This window comes from Megascapheus bottae, chromosome X (genome assembly GCF_031878675.1).
Source record: "Megascapheus bottae isolate mThoBot1 chromosome X, mThoBot2.hap1, whole genome shotgun sequence".
NCBI lineage: Eukaryota > Metazoa > Chordata > Mammalia > Rodentia > Geomyidae > Megascapheus > Megascapheus bottae.
The window spans coordinates 24,299,726-24,304,486 of record NC_143547.1 but is presented as its reverse complement, the minus strand read 5'-3'; the positions used below and the strand labels follow the sequence as shown (position 1 = coordinate 24,304,486).

Genomic DNA, 4,761 nt, shown 5'->3' with positions numbered 1-4,761 from the left:
AGCCCAGGCTCTGACAAATGACAAGAAGAAGAAGAAAGAAAGAAAGAAAGAAAGAAAGAAAGAAAGAAAGAAAGAAAGAAAGAAAGAAAGAAAGAAAGAAAGAAAGAAAGAAAGAAAGAAAGAAAGAAAGAAAGAAAGAAAGGAAGGAAGGAAGGAAGGAAGGAAGGAAGGAAGGAAGGAAGGAAGGAAGGAAGGAAAAAAACTTACTTGCTTGTAGCATAAGAAAATGATGCTTACAACTTAAATGAAACATATTCTTTTATTGTGAGGAGATGGGGAGAGGGAAATGGGGACAAAAACATGAGAGGGGGTATCAATGTATGAGAAGTAATGCAACTACTACCTGGCGAATGTAACTGTAACCCCTCTATACATTACCCCAACAATAAACAAATAAAATATAAAAAAGATATTTTTAGGGGCCAAGAGTTTGGCCTAGTGATAGTGCCTGCCTAGGATGCACGAAGACCCAGATTCAATTCCTGGGTACAACATACGTAGAAAAAAGCTAGAAGTGGTGCCATGGCTCAAGTGGTAGAGCACTAGCCTTGAGGAAAGCTCATGGACTGTGCTCAGGACCTGAGTTCAAGCCCTGGACTGGCAAAAAGAGATATATTTAGAATAACCACAATGTACATTCCAACAACAATTATTCACTTAATCCAGTTCCTTCCAGCACTTAGTATTGACAGACAGTATCATTATTAAAAATAAAATAGCACAAAACAATATAGGTGGTCTTACAAACATTATGCTAAGTGGAAGAAGTCAAACACCAATGGTTAAATATATTATGCTTGCTTTTGTAGCAATTATGCAAACAATGGAACAATACACAGATTAGCATGGCCCCTGCATAAGGATGGGGTTTCATACTTTTTTCTTCCTACACTTCTCACTTGTTATCACATTGTAATATTCAGAAAGCACTTGGCTTCTGGATCAGAATAAAAAAATACTTTCAGAAAAGAATTAGCCCCCATACCCATAACATACTAAAAAATGGGCTGTAGTTGTAAAGAGCTTTTATATTATTATTATTTAAAGCAAGGGATGACTTATTTTGGCATGGCATGTCCTGAAATAAATTTTCATTCAATATGTCCAATGGATCCTCTTCTTCCTTTGGAGGTAGATATGATTTCTGAAAAGGAGGTGACTTCCTATGCTGTTGCATTTGATTCTTTTATGTATATTTTAAGAACATAACCATTTTGCTGCTTTTAATACTGATCCTTTTATTTGGCTTAAGATTTTTCATCTGAAGCAGTAAAATGTGTTCATAGTTCAGTTTCCTTTAATAAAAAGTATTTTGCTGCCAAAACTATATAAATAAAATATGAAACAAAATAAAATGGTTAAATATCATTTGACTCCATTAGTATAAAATTCTAGAAAAGTTAAAACTGTAGGAAATCATTCCATGGTTATTTGAAGCCAGAAAAGATCAACTATAATTTGACATGAAGAAACTTTCTTTAAAGATAGAATTGTTTATAGTGCAATTACCAAAATTCATCAAGCTATGCACTTAAATTAAATGTGTTCTGTTGCTTGTGAATTATATGTCAATAAAATTATTTTACAAAGAAATTTTTAAACATATTTCATCTTAGTCACAACCTCCCATTTCCCTGACTAAAGGGTCCAAAGTGCCAGATGTACTTCACTTAAGGCCCAGAACAGTGCCTTGATTCATTTACTAACACTCTCCCTTACCCTCTCTCTCAGACCAGATAAATTCATGCAGCAGGCATAAAACCAAAAATTGACTCCCGTTTTGGACCTTAAGCAGATAGCCTGGTTTAGCTCTTTGCCTACCTCCAACTCTGACGTCGTTTTTCACCATTTGTCTCACCATTCCTTACATTCAAACTACCCTCACTAGACTATGCTAAGATTCTTTACGACCCTCTATAAATACTTCAGATTGGAAGTGAGGATTGAGTCTCTGGCTTTGGATGGAAGCTTCCCCTTGCAGGATTTTTTCCTAATAAACCTGTGATGATATTGAGCCATCTCTCTTGTCTATTTTTCTCTCATTTTCCCTTTTTTGAATCTAATACTGACTACTAATGAGAACAACTACAGGAGATGCTATGATGTGCCTAGCTGCTGCACTATTGCTCCATAGCTTCATTCTTCCCTAGACAAACGCCCTTGGCCAATTGGAGGTGCAGTGCCTTCTTTCCAGGTGGGAGAGATCTGTGGTGCCATCCCATGAGAACGAACTAAAAACAAAACTTAGTTAAGCTGCTTTCCTCTGTTGAATCCTTCTTCCCTTATAATCTTAGCACAGCATCCTCCCTCAAGAATACCTCTCTCAGGATCCTAGGAGAACCAGCCTAGGATAGTGACTCTGTGTGTGTGTGTGTGTGTATGTGTGTGTTTGTGTCTTAGTGCATATACAGAAATGAATCATGTTATGCATATTAAAGTGTCTATTATATATGTACATATGCATGTATATTATATATATATATGGCTAACGTGCCAATTTTTCTAAAAGGCTGCTTTCCGCTTAATTTAGAAGCTTATGATATTTTAGATACTAAATCTTTGTCCATTTTGTGGCGCAAATATTGCCTCCCAGTCTATATTTAATGTAGACAAGTGTATCCAAATGATTTCAGCTTACTCTTTTGTTACAATCCTGGGCTTTGGATTCAGAGTTTCCCACTTGCTAGTCTGGTATTCTATCACTTAAACTATTTCTGCAGCAGATAATGGTTTTGTTTTGCTAAAGAGCTTGCTGTGTAGCCTAGGCTAACCTTAAACTTTATTTTTTTTTCAAGTACTAAGAAAACAAACACACACCTCCATGTCCAGCTTAACAATGATTTTGTAGATGGAATTTTTATCTTACTTAAGAAGTGTTTCCATGCCCCTAAGTCTGAACTATCTTCCTCCATATCTCCTGCTAAAGTTTGAGGGTTTGTTTGTTTGGTTTTTTTTTTTGGTTGTGGGGCTTGAACTCTGGGCCTGGGAGCTGTCCCTGAGCTCTTTAGGTCACAGCTTGCACTCTGCTACTTGGGCCACAGAATCACTTCTGGTTTTTGGTGTTTAACTGGAGATAAGAGTCTAATGGACTTTCATGCCTGGCTGGCTTTGAACTACAATCCTCAGATCTCAGCCTCCTGAATAGCTGTGAGCCACGGATGCCCAGCAAGATTTTTAATTTTCTGCTTTTGATATTTTCCTCATTTATCTAGCTGGAATTGCATTCTGTATGTTTTGTAGGGTAGGAATCCAATTTCATTTTTTCACATATTTACATATCTATGCTAATACTCATTTAAGTATCTTTTTTTTTCTCACTCATCCATAAAGCCATCCACAGCATACATCAGTGCTATTTGTGATGTAATGCTACCCATTGCATTCCTGGGATAGTCCAACTTTTTCATTTCTTATACATGATGGGATTTTGCCTATGTGAGACTGGCCTGTAGCTTGCTGTTAAAATTTCCCTTTTTGATTTTGACAGCTAGCTTACAGAATAACTTGAAGGAATATACCAATAAATTCTCTAGAAGACTTTGCATATAAGATGTATATAAAATTAGAATTATCTGTTCATTATGATTCCAATAAAACTTATTTGTGAAAACATGTAGTGTAGTATTTGTAGGAAAATGTTTGCATAATTCATTTTCATTTTTTTTTTGCCAGTCCTGGGCTTGAGCTCAGAGCCTGAGCACTGTCCTTGGACTTTCTCAAGGCTAGAGCTCTACCACTTGAGCCTCAGCACCACTTCTGGCTTTTTTCTATGTATGTGGTACCAAGTGCTTGCTAGGCAAGCACTTTAACCACTAGGCCAAACTCCCGGCCCTCATTTTCATTTTTTATTTGTACATGTTCATTATATCACTAAAGGGTTTCATTGTGACATTTCCATACAAGTTTGTTTGTATTCACTTTTTTCTACCAATCCAGATTCATTTTCTTGAATAGTTATGATGGGACTGTTCTTTTTCCAGAAGGAAACCCAGATATAGTTACTGTGAGCTGGAATAGGACTTAGAGTCTGGGATGTGGTAGAGGGGAGAATAGGTGGTTATTAGGAAACCTGCTCAGGGCTTTTATTTTTCTACCACTTGAACTACAGTTCCACTTCAACTTTTTGGTGGTTAATTGAAGATAAGAGGCTCACAGACTTCTTTCAATAGTTTCCCTTGAATTTTTAGCAATGCAATTATAATTAAACTTGCAAAATGGTAGTGATAAATAATATCATCTTCCTCTCAGATACTTTAATGTTCATTAACCCCTTTCTGACTCACTCGCTGTTCTCCATCAATTTAATGATGCAATAATTATTGTTAAGACACAATTGTTTGGACACATATATAATTTTATTCATTCACTATTATTTATTGTATCTTAGCCTATGAGGTAATTTTTAATGCATGAAGAATATCATTCTGAATTTTTTAGTATGGATATCTTGTGAATGAATTTTGTTTGTTCAAATTTTGCTATAAAAGTCTTCATTTTACTTTCAGTTTTGAAAGAGTCTTCTGGCAACACTTCAGGACGTTGCTCCTGCTAGGAAGTATTCAACCCCTTGAGTCATGTTCCAGCCAACCATTATTTTTCCTGAACTTTTCCAAGACATTGTTTTTTGTTTCTATTGTTGGTGCTAGAATTCCATTGTCATTCTAACTGTACTTTCACTTTGTTTAAAGTATGTTGTGCTTCCTGGGTTTATGAATTCATAATTCTCATGAAATCTGGAACATTATTATCTATTATCCTTTC

The 4,761-nt window shown here is 35.8% G+C and overlaps 1 pseudogene; it reads left to right on the top strand.

Moving 5' to 3' along the window:
* Positions 1-797: 797 nt before the first annotated feature.
* LOC150040607 (U6 spliceosomal RNA) lies at positions 798-882 on the top strand (annotated as a pseudogene).
* The last annotated feature ends 3,879 nt before the right edge of the window (positions 883-4,761 follow it).